Source organism: Medicago sativa, chromosome 4 (genome assembly GCF_051527215.1).
Source record: "Medicago sativa cultivar Bolivia chromosome 4, Bolivia_mono, whole genome shotgun sequence".
Taxonomy (NCBI): domain Eukaryota; kingdom Viridiplantae; phylum Streptophyta; class Magnoliopsida; order Fabales; family Fabaceae; genus Medicago; species Medicago sativa.
In genome coordinates, this window is record NC_140752.1 from 38,098,449 (window position 1) to 38,111,493 (window position 13,045).

A 13,045-nucleotide genomic window follows, 5' to 3' on the forward strand; every position below is an offset into this window, starting at 1 on the left:
CAATTGTTTAGTAATGTTTACAAATTTCTAATTTGTCTAAAACCCTTCGATAGCATAAAAAGAGTCTTTTTTGCATATGCATTTACACATCTCACGCATCATATGCATTCATTGGTCACGAAAGACTTCCCTCGTGCTCATTGCCTCCTGGTTCTTCTGCCGCAGTCTGAAAAGTGGCTCGTGCTCGTAAGGTTTACCAACCAGATAGAGTTCATCAAACAAGATTATACAAGAGAAGAAACATGGCTAACTTTGAAGAAGAAAATGCTCAGCTCCGTGCCAAATTGGCTGCTATGAAAGAAGACTTGGCTAAGGCTCATGACGCTATGTCTACTATGATGGCTGCACAAGAACAACCAGCCACATCTGTTCCAGCTTCTACTGAAGTGATTCCATCTATTCCCCTGTCTACTTTGGTTTCTGATGCTCGGTTCGTTATGCCCAATGGACGCCCTTATGGACTCTCCGCTTTCTATGCTCCTAATATTGCGGCTGGTGTTTCTGGTATTGGCAATCAAGGACAGATTCCGGTGACAACTTTTACTCCTACATCTACCTCTATGCCTCAAGTGACTACTGTTGTTACCGATCCTATTGTACACACTGTGCAACAGGTGATCGATGTTGATACCCTGCGTGGACAAGACCCTATGATGGAGGCTATGAGAAAACAGTTAAGAGAGTTGGCTGGAGAACTCCGCGAGGTCAAAGCTAGCCGTGGGAACGGTGTTTCTGCTAAGGCTCGTGATCTATGCCTGGTGTCCCGATTTGAGGTTCCTAAGAAATTCAAAGTGCCAGATTTTGACAAATACAATGGATTTTCTTGTCCACATAGCCATGTCATTCGGTACGTCCGAAAGATGGCCAACTACGCAGATAATGATGCGCTGATGATCCATTGCTTCCAGGATAACTTGATGGAAGATGCGGCAGACTGGTACATTGGTTTAAGCAAAGACAATATCCATACTTTTGATGAACTCGCTGCTGCTTTTGAAAATCACTATGAGTTTAACACCCGCTTGAAGCCGAATAGGGATTCTCTTAAGTCTTTGTCTCAAAAGTCAGATGAAACCTTCCGTGAATATGCTCAGAGATGGAGAGGGGCAGTTGCCCGTGTTTCTCCTCGGCTTGATGAGGAAGAACTGACACAAACATTCCTGAAAACTTTGAAGAATGAATATGTTGAAAGAATGATAGTCTCTACTCCGAATAATTTCTCCGACATGGTTACTATGGGAACTCGTCTAGAGGAGGCTGTCAGGGAAGGTATCATTGTTTTTAAAAAGGGTGAGTCCTCAGCTAGCGCACCAAAGAAATATGGTAATGGCCACCATAAGAAGAAGGAATCCGAAGCAGGGATGGTATCTGGTAACCAGTCTACAGCTGCTACTCAGTTACCTCTACCCTACCAATATATGCAGTACTCTCAACATCCTTTCTTCCCACCATTCTACCAGCAATATCCTCTGCTACCGGGCCAACCACTAGTGCCCGTTAATGCCATTGCTCAACAAGTACAACAATAGTCTCCTGCTCAACAGCAACAGCAGCAACAACATGGTCCTCGGCCCATGACTTATTTCCCACCAATACCAATGCGGTATGCTGATCTGCTCCCAACTCTACTTGCTAAAGGCCACTGCGTCACCAGACCAGGCAAGCCTCCGCCTACACCATTGCCTTCCAGGTTCCGACAGGATCTCACTTGTGAATTCCATCAGGGCGCTCAAGGCCACGATGTTGAGGGTTGCTATGCTCTGAAATATGTGGTAAAAGACCTGATAGACAGAGGACGGTTGACTTTTGAAAATAGTGTTCCTCATGTTCTTGACAACCCACTTCCAAACCATGCTGCTGTTAACATGATCGAGGCTTTCGAAGGAGTTTGTGTTCCTAGAGAAGCCCCCACTTTAGATGTCCGTAATGTTGCTACTCCTTTGGTACCGCTACATGTCAAACTTTGCCAGGCTTCTTTGTTTAATCACGATCACGCTTCTTGTTCAAAATGTCTTTAAAATCCCATGGGTTGTTGTGTGGTGCAAGATGATATACAGAGCCTAATGGATGACAAACGCATGATTGCCAGTGATGTTTGTGTGATTGTGCCAGTGTTTCATGATTCTCCGGCTGAAAGTGCATCTCAGACAAGGAATGTTGAACCCTTAGTGATCAGGTTACCTGGTCCGGTATCTTATGCCTCTACCAAGGCAATCCCTTACAAGTATGATGCAACTATGGTTAAGAATGGAGTGGAAGTGCCGTTGGTATCACCAGCTACGGTTGATAACGTTGCTGGAGAAATTACAGCTCTGAGAAGCGGAAAAGTCCATCCACCCTTGTTCCAAAAGAAGGTGGTTACACCTGTTGCCACAATAACTCCACCAGTTGCTCCTCCTATTGACAAGAACGCCAGCCCATCAGGCCAGTCCATCGAAGAGTCTAATCTGGACGAAATTCTGAGGTTTATTAAAAAGAGTGATTATAAGATTGTAGACCAACTGCTGCAAACTTCGTCAAAAATATTCATCTTGTCTTTGCTCCTAAGCTCAGAAGCTCACAGGAAAGTGTTAATGAAGGTACTGGAACAGGCCTATGTTGATCATGAAGTCTCCGTGGATCAGTTCAACGGAATAGTGGGTAACATTACTGCTTGCAATAACTTGGGTTTGGTGACGATGAGCTCCCCGAAGCAGGGAAATACCACAACTTAGCTTTGCATATCTCAGTACACTGTAAGTCTGACATGATATCCAATGTGCTGGTGGACACTGGATCATCCTTAAATGTCATGCCTGAGTCTACGTTGAGACAATTAGGTCATCATGGAATTGCTCTAAGGGGAAGTAGCTATTTGGTTAAGGCTTTCGACGGATCTCGCAAGGATGTTCTTGGGGAAGTAGATCTGCCAATTACCATTGGTCCTGAGACGTTCCAGATCACTTTCCAGGTCATGGACATTAATGCTTCTTACAGTTGTCTCCTCGGAAGACCGTGTATTCACGACGCTGAGGCAGTAACTTCTACTCTACATCAAAAGCTCAAGTTTGTGAGGAATGGTAAGCTTGTCACTGTACATGGTGAAGAAGCATATCTGGTTAGCCAAGTGTCATCTTTCTCTTGTGTTGAAGCAGGGTCAGCTGAAGGGACGTCATTCCAAGGCTTGACTGTTGAAGGTGCAGAACCCCGGAGAGCTAGTGCTAGTATGGCTTCATTGAAAGACGCCCAGAAAGCTGTTCAAGAAGGGCAAGCTGCTGGCTGGGGCAAAGTGATACAGATTTTGGAAAACAAGCGTAAAGAGGGCCTTGGGTTCTCCCTGACCTCAGGCGTTTCAACAAGAACTTTCTACAGTGCTGGGTTCATTAACGCTATTGCTGAAGATGCTGCTGAAAGTAGTTATGTGCCTACGTTTGTTGTACCAGGAGGCACTGTGAGAAATTGGGAGGCCATTGATGTTCCTTTAGTCATGCATGCTTCCATGTAATGTGTCTTGTTGCTCATGCTTTTCTTTGTTTTCAAAATAACAATCCTTTCGCTCTGCCCAAGGCGAAAGTGATATCCTTGTAAGGGCATGTTTGTTTCGGCATTGCCGTTATCAATAAAAGTTGTCGTCTTTTCCGCGACTCTTTGTTTTTGTACTTTTTAGTGCCTTTTTCTTGGAAATAATGGTAATGCCAGAAAAAACCAAAACATCTATATTTTCTTATTAATTTCAAAAATCTGCATGAAATATTTTTTTTCTAAAATCATCCCAATCATATTATGCAGATTGAACCACAATAAACCCGTTGAACACAGTGACCCTATGGTTCCTCCAAATTTTGAATTCCCTGTATATGAAGCTGAAGATGAGGAAGATGATGAAGAGATACCATATGAGATCACTCGACTGCTGGAGCAAGAAAGAAGAGTCATTCAGCCTCACCAGGAAGAGATTGAGCTTATCAACCTGGGTACTGAAGAGAACAAGCGAGAGATCAAGATTGGTGCTGTACTTGAGCCAGAGGTGAAAAAGAAGATTACTCAGCTTCTCCGTGATTATCCAGATGTCTTTGCATGGTCCTATGAGGACATGCCGGGTCTAGATCCCAAGATTGTGGAACATCGGATACCGACAAGACCTGAATGCCCTCCTGTCAAACAGAAATTGAGAAGGTCTCGTCCAGACATGGCTCTTAAGATCAAGGTTGAGGTACAAAAGCAAATTGATGCAGGTTTCCTCATGACAGCTGAATATCCTGAGTGGATTGCCAACATTGTACCAGTACCGAAGAAAGATGGGAAAGTTCGAATGTGTGTTGATTACAGAGATTTGAATAAAGCCAGTCTGAAAGATAACTTCCCATTGCCTCATATTGATGTGCTCGTTGACAGTACTGCTCAATCCAAAGTGTTCTCTTTTATAGATGGTTTCTCTGGCTATAACCAGATACGAATGTCACCTGAAGATAGAGAAAAGACGTCCTTCATCACTCCATGGGGAACATTCTGTTATAAAGTGATGTCGTTCGGCTTGATAAATGCTGGTGCCACCTATCAAAGAGGCATGACTACTCTATTTCATGATATGATTCACAAAGAGATTGAAGTATATGTTGATGACATGATTGTGAAATCATGTGATGAAGAGCAGCACGTTGTGTATTTGAAAAAGATGTTCGAAAGATTGAGAAAGTACAAGCTGCGGTTGAATCCTAACAAGTGCACATTTGGTGTAAGATCTGAAAAGTTGCTAGGCTTCATTGTCAGCCAAAGAGGCATTGAAGTTGATCCTGACAAAGTCCGAGCCATCAGAGAGATGCCGGCCCCTCAAACTGAAAAGCAATTCAGAGGTTTCCTCGGACGCCTGAATTATATTTCAAGATTTATATCTCACAAGACTACTACCTGCGGACCAATTTTCAAACTGCTTAGAAAGAATCAGCCTGTTGTATGGAACAATGAATGCTAGGAAGCTTTTGATAGCATTAAAGAATACTTGTTGGAACCACCTATCCTTGTCCCGCCAGTGGAAGGAAGGCCTTTGATTATGTACTTGTCAGTGTTAGATGATTCCGTGGCTTGTGTTCTCGGTCAACAAGACGAGACTGGAAAGAAAGAACATGCTATCTACTATCTGAGCAAGAAGTTCACTGACTGTGAGACTCGATATACAATTCTTGAAAAGACTTGTTGTGCTTTAGCTTGGGTTGCCAGACGCCTGCGTCATTATATGGTGAATCATACGACTTGGTTGATATCCCGAATGGATCCAATAAAGTACATCTTTGAAAAGCCTGCTGTTACTGGAAAGATTGCACGTTGGCAAATGTTGTTGTCTGAATATGATATTGTGTACAAAGCTCAGAAAGCAATCAAAGGAAGTATCCTTGCTGAGCATCTTGCTTGTCAACCTCTTGATGATTACCAACCGATTAAGTTTGATTTCCCTGATGAAGAGATTATGTATCTGAAAGCAAAGGACTGTGAAGAACCACTGATCAATGAAGGGCCAGATCCTAATAGCAAGTGGGGATTAGTCTTTGATGGTGTTGTCAATGCTTATGGTAAAGGGATTGGGGCCATTATCGTAACTCCGCAGGGGCACCACATTCCTTTCACAGCTCGAATAATCTTCGAATGTACAAACAATGTAGCTGAATATGAAGCATGCATCTTGGGCATTGAAGAAGCCATTGACTTGAGAATTAAGCACCTTGACATCTATGGAGATTCTGCACTTGTTATTAATCAGATAAAGGGTGAATGGGAGACTCATCATGAGAAGCTGATCCCTTACCGTGACTATGCAAGACGTCTGTTGACATACTTCACCAAGGTTGAGTTGCACCATAGCCCTCGGGATGAAAACCAGATGGCTGATGCTCTTGCTACTTTGTCTTCCATGTTTTGTGTGAACCACTGGAATGATGTGCCCGTAATCAAGGTGCAGCGTCTTGATAGACCCGCTCATGTGTTTGTTATTGAAAATATGCCAGATCAGGCTGATGAAGATGTGAATGACAGAAAACCTTGGTATTATAATATCAAACAGTTCTTGCAGAGTCATGAATATCCACCTGGTGCTTCCAACAGGGATAAAAAGACCCTGAGAAGATGGGCTAGTAGATTCCTTCTGGACGGAGAAATCCTATACAAGAGGAACTATGACATGGTCTTGTTGAGATGTGTTGATAAACAAGAAGCAGAGAAATTGATGCATGATGTACATGACGGTACTTTTGGAACCCATGCTACGGGCCATACCATGTCGAGGAAACTGTTAAGAGCCGGCTATTACTGGATAACTATGGAGCGTGACTGTTACAGACATGCTAAGAGATGCCACAAGTGTCAAATCTATGCTGACAAGATTCATGTGCCTCCGCATGCTCTCAATGTTATATCTTCCCCATGGCCTTTCTCTATGTGGGGCATTGACATGATCGGAAGAATTGAACCAAAGGCTTCCAACGGACATCGTTTCATTCTAGTGGCAATTGACTATTTCACCAAGTGGGTTGAAGCTGCTTCCTATGCAAATGTAACCAAGCAAGTGGTAGTGAAGTTTATCAAGAATAACATCATCTGTCGATATGGTGTTCCCAACAAGATCATCACTGATAATGGTTCCAATCTGAACAATAGCATGATGCAAGCTTTATTTGAAGAATTCAAGATCGAACACCACAACTCTTCTCCTTATAGACCTCAGATGAATGGTGCAGTCGAGGCCGCTAACAAGAATATCAAGAAGATTGTTCAGAAGATGGTCACTACTTACAAAGACTGGCATGAGATGCTACCTTTTGCCTTGCATGGTTACCGTACTACAGTGCGCAGTTCAACCGGGGCAACTCCTTTCTCTTTGGTATATGGCATGGAAGCAGTTCTCCCTCTGGAAGTGGAGATTCCATCTCTTCGAGTGATCATGGAAGCAAAACTAACTGAGGCTGAATGGTGTCAAAGTCGGTATGATCAGTTGAATTTGATTGAAGAGAAGCGTATGGATGGTATGGCTCATGGACAGCTGTATCAAGTATGAATGAAGAATGCTTTTGACAAGAGAGTCCGACCTCGAGAATTCAAGGAAGGCGAACTTGTATTGAAAAGGAGGATAGGCCATCAACCCGACCCAAGGGGCTAGTGGACCCTAACTATGAAGGTCCTTATGTTGTCAAGAAGGCTTTCTCTGGTGGTGCATTGATCCTTACACACATGGATGGTGTTGAACTTCTGAATCCTGTCAATGCCGATATAGTCAAGAAATACTTTATCTAAAAAGAAAAGAACAGTGTGGTAGGTCGAAAACCCGAAAGGGCGGCCTAGGCAAAAATGCGCATCCCGGTGGATCGAAAACCCGAAAGGGCGATCCAGGCAAAAGTTAGGGACAAAAAATGAATATGAAAAAGCTCGCTGAGATTGTACGCAACTCAGGCAAGAATGAGCGTCTCGATGAGCCGAAAACCCGAAAGGGCGGTTCATGCAAAAATGAGATTGATAATAAAAGACAAGTAACTATATCTGGCAAACCACCATCACCCCTTGGGGCATCTGCAACTGTCAATGATCATCTTCATCAGAAGCTTCTGTACCTGTGAATTCAAAATTTCTATGAAACGTAGAGGTCATCGTGTTCAATGTACCACCAACCAATAAAATTACCATTTTCCAAGCTTTGTAAATCCGTGAAGTCATGCCTTTGGCTGACTCTCACTCTTCTACATCAATTTGAGCATGTGCTATTGTTTGAAACTCTATTTTCTTTCTACTTTCAATGCTAATATAAAAAATATTTTCTTTCCATTTTGATAATGTCAATGTCTGAAACAAACATTTTTGAAAATTGAAAAATCTTTTCCTTCTATTTTGAAAGCAAACCTGAGCAATAGGGTATATTCCAGTGAAACATGCATGAATAAATGAGTGTCAACGTCTATTCCAATACGTGTTACAAGCAGGTTGTTCCCCAGGATGATCTGTGGTCAATGGCAAGATTGAAAAAACAGAAAGAAAACGAAAGAAAATTTGGAAAAAAATGCAAATGAAAAGCTCGCTAAGTTGAAAACCCGAAAGGGCGGCTTAGGCAAAAATGAGCACCCCGCTGATTGACAACCTACGAAGGCAATTCAGGCAAAAATAGGGCAATGAAAAGAATTTATTCCCGGTGAGTCGAAAACCTGAAAGGGCGATTCATGCAAAAATGGGATTGAAAAATGAAAGAATAAAAAGGAAAGAGTGAAAAATGATATGAAAAGCATTGACCACAGCTACAAACATCCGATGCTTACCCAGCACTGACACGCCCAACAACGACGACCTGTATCAAAGAATCTTCCAAGGTCCCTCTTCTACAAGTTTGTATGTGATATGATATAGTGCCCTCAGCCATGGCTTCGATACGTCTCTCAACGACGGTCTCTTCAAAGAGGATTTCTATGTGTATATATTATAGCACGAGCCACTACGTGCCCAATCTTCCAATATTTTGTCTGTCTCTGCGAAACTTCTCTGCCAAATTGTAAACTAATCATGCATTTCCAAGCATTCATACATGCATAATCATGCATTCTATGTGCTCATACATTCGATGATGTTGTTATACCATACATACATGTTGCATCTCCAATCTCCACTTTCAATTCAGTTCAATCTTAACTTTCAATTCAACTCAATTTCAATTTCCAATTCAACTCAATTTCAATTTTCCAATTCAATGTCTATGTCTCTGTGAAACTCTCAATTTAATTCAATGTCTATGTCTATGTCTTTGTCTATGTCTCTGATTGTTTTCAAATTTCAATGTCTCTTTCAATATCAAACTTCCAATTCAATGTCTCGATCAATGCTAATCCACCCTCAATTTGCTCTTGGGCCAACAATAATGGTCATGTCTATCTTCAAATCAAGTTAATATCAACTTGCTCTCAATTTGTATCTTTTCAAATCAAACTTCCAACTTGTATCTTGCTATATGTCTTGTTATTGGTCAAGTGGCTAGTTCGATCCAAAGAACAACTTGTACCTGCTTATATGCCTGTGTTTCCGGTCAAACGGCAAGTTTGATCCAAAGAACAGTTAGTACCCGGCTTATATTTTGTTATCGGTCAAACGACAAGTTCGATCCAAAGAACAGTTTGCACCAACCTACATATTGTGACATTGATCAAGCCGCAAGTTCGATCCAAAGGACAGCTTGTATCAACCTTTTTGTCTATGTCTCCAGGTCAAATAGCAAGTTTGATCCAAAGAACAGTTTGTACCTGTTTATCTGTTTGTGTTATTGATCAAGTAGCAAGTTCGATCCAAAGAACAGCTTGTATCTACTTACATGTCTATGTTTCCGGTCAAGTAGCAAGTTCAATCCAAAGAACAGCTTGTACCTGTTTTATACCTCTATTCTCAGTCAAGCAGCAAGTTCGATCCAAAGAACAGCTTGTACTCACTCTCTGTTTGTATTACATGGTCAAGTGGCTAGTTCGATCCAAAGAACAGCTTGTACCTATCTTTTGTCCTCTGGTTTGTCTGCCCTGTCAATGTCTACCTAAATCCCCAGTGATATGACATGCTTTGTAGACTCCAGTTGTTTGTCTTGCATTCATAATCAAAATGTTGCATGGCATTCATGTTTTTGAAAATCTGAAAGCGTATTTTTATGTCCAAAAACAGTGCAAATTTTAATATTTAAGTATCTTCGTCTCGTCAAGTCAAAGACTTCGTCTCTTTACCCTCCGGACAAAGAAACTTAAATAGGGGCAGCTATTATACCCTAATTTTGGACCTAAAAATACTTGCTCAAAATGTTTTTCCATCTTTGATATATGTCCATTACTCTTGAAAGATTGCCAGTTTGCTGTTGTTTTACACTGATATTCTACCCTGCTTTATCTCCCAGTTTAGCTTTAAAAATCTTTTCAACTGTTTATTTGTCTATGTTTTCTTGCATTTAAAACCATCCAAATGTTTTCTTGCATAATCAAGTCATTTTGAAGTTGTCTCTGATCAATTGCATGTTTCTCTGCATTTTATTTCAATATTATTTGCAAGATTCATAACAAAAGGGTATTTTAGTCATTTCCTGCATTCAAACCCATTTTAGTCCTTGAAAATTATTTGAGTCCTTTCAATTGGTTTGTATAAGTCCTTGTTTCAATCCCATGTTAAAGTCCATTTCAAAAATTACATTTGAGTCATTTTGAGTCAGTTTAGTCCTCAAGGGCATTTTAGTCATTTCCAGTGTTAAAACTCTGTTTAATTTCTAAAAATTTTGCCCCTGAGTCTTTTAATTTGCTTGTACAAACTCTTGTTTTAACTCCCTGTTAAAAAACCATTTTAAAATTGCATCTGAGTCATTTTGAGTCAGTTTAGTCCCCAGGGGTATTTTGGTCATTTCACATAAAATTTTTACAGAGAGAGGTTACTTTGAAGTACCTCATTTATGTAACTGGTTCATTTTAGTCCTTTTGTTGATTTTATTTTTTGTTTCACTTTACGTTTAGTCAAATTTACCAATTTTAGTTCAATTTTATTTTTAATTTTTCATTTTTAGTCCTCAAATTTCTAAAATTGCATTTAAGTCCTTGTTGTTTCGAATTTGTTTTTAGTCCTTTTATTAAAATTGCAGAGTAGTCCCATTTTTTTCTAACAATTGCAGAATGATCCTTATTTTGTATCAAGTTTATTTTTGTCTTTTTTTTTAGTTTTGCAAGTTGGTCCTCTAACTTTCCAGAATTGCACAAAGGCCCTTAAGCCAAAATTAGTCCAAGGCCGAGCCAAACAAGCCCAAGTCCACATGTCACAAGCTCATTGGTCCAGCAGTACACATGTCAGCTATAAATACGAGCCAACTCATCAATGCACAGAAGGAATCACCATTCATTCAGTGCCACATCACAAACACAATCCAATTCTCTCTCTCTTTTCATCAAGATCAAAATCGTAACTGTTTCCAGAAACACCAAGAACATTCATCAAACCCTAAATTTCCAGAACCAGAAATTGAAGCAAAATTAAGTGAATTCATCGCAGTTCTCAGAGATTCGAACTTGAATCTTCATCATCGAACTAGAATAACTGCAATTCAAGCACAAATTCGTCACCAAAAGACGAATTTGTACGATCACAGTTTAAGGTGAGAAGAAGAAAGATCGAAGCAAAGTTTTGAACCGGTGAAGAAGAAGAACAGTTTCACCGATTTATTTTCGGTTCAACACTTACTAGAAGAATCAGAAGCTTTCTGGAGGATCTTTGTTCGAATCTCCAGTTCAATCCAGGTAACCACAAAAACTTCCTCGTTTTTCATTGCAAAAAGCTCAACGAAGGTCTATTAACACAAATAAACGGTGAATCAGAATAGATCGGTGACGTAGAAACACTTTCCTTCGAAAGAACTTTGAAAAGATTCAAAAAAGTTTTAACCGAACCCTAAAACATAGATCTACGAAGATTCACCGTTTATTTTTAAGAACTGAGTTCATATTCGTAATCTGTGGGAAAAAAACAAGTGGATTAGGGTTTAGATCCATACAAACCGTTTTGTCTGAAGTGTTGCCGGAATCTGGAATTCACGGCGGTGATGATGAAGATTCCGATGAATCTTCATCTTCCTCAGCCGTTCTTTTCCAGAAAACGGCGAAGGGAAGAACGCCGGTGAAGAGAGAGGTGAGAGCTTCTCTCACTAGATTTGAGAGAAGAGAGAGAAAGAAGAGTGTAGAAATGAGGTTTAGACCGGCTTCTTGTGTTTATAAGGGAGTGTGAACCGGACCGGTTCGTTTGAACCAGTCTGGTTCACCTCTGGACCAAGCTTTCAACCGTTAGATCTAAGGTTAGGACGAACTGGATCAATCCAACGCCCCTGATGCGTTTGGATGATCCAGGACCCATTTCCCTTTGGGCCTGGACCTGCTTCTTTACAGATTTTCGTTTTTTACTTGTTTCTTGCTATTTTGTACATTACTTTTGATAATTGCACCTCTATGTGTTCAAAACTTTGATAAAAAATTTCCTAAAAATTTTCTACATGTTCTTGACTTTTTCTTGACATTTTTGTGATATTTTTGTGTAAAAACCTGAGGGAAAATATATGTGGTATTTCTTGCTAAATTGTTTACTATTTTTGTTAAAATTTGTGAAGTTTTGCATGTTCTTGAGTCTAAAAATCTTTTAAAATTCTAAAAAATTTCCATGTATATTTCTTGTTAGTTTTGTGATATTTTTATGATGATTTTGCATATTAAAAATTGATAAAAAATAATGTGATGCTTTTCTTGCTATTTTGTGATGTTTTATATTAAAAATTTGTGAAAAGTGCATGTTCTTGATCCCTAATCATGATACATGATATTGATTTGTGAATTGTGAATTTGTAATGAATTTCTTACTGTTTTGAAGTGTTTTTTTACTGCATGTGGATATATTGTATGTGTTTGCTTGTTTTACAAGTCATGTGAATGTTTGTTTGTGAAAATAAAGTGCCAAATATGTCTAAAATATATCATGATTCTTGACTTGCATGTGTTCTTATAATTCTCATATCATTAATTGTAATAAAGCCTTTAGAAAATTGTCATGATGTGAGGATTATAGGTCATATTATTGCCTTGATGTTATGGTAAACTTTAGGCATACTTTGCTACTTTTAGGTTAAGAGTCTTGTTATCTTTTGTCAAGTTTTTTTTTTTAGTGTTTCTTGTGCTTTTAATTTCCATTCTATCATGTCTTATGCTACTAACCACTTTACTTCATGTTTCATACATTCCATAAGCATCTCATCCTCCATCTTATATTCTTAGTCTTTATTTTCTTACACTTTAAAATTCATGCAAAAGTTAGAATGTAAAGCCTAGGGATTTTGTACTTTACTTTACGCTCTTAAATTCTTGCAAGACCATAGCATGTATCTAGGCCAATGATGTAAAGGACAATGGACTCTAATGATGTACATCGACACAAGCACCGACACATGCACACATATCACATGGTTACTTTAGATGTATGCTTAGGAAATGTATGTTTAGATGTATGCTTAGGAATCGCGATACTTAGAAAAATTATCTTTTCCAAAAAA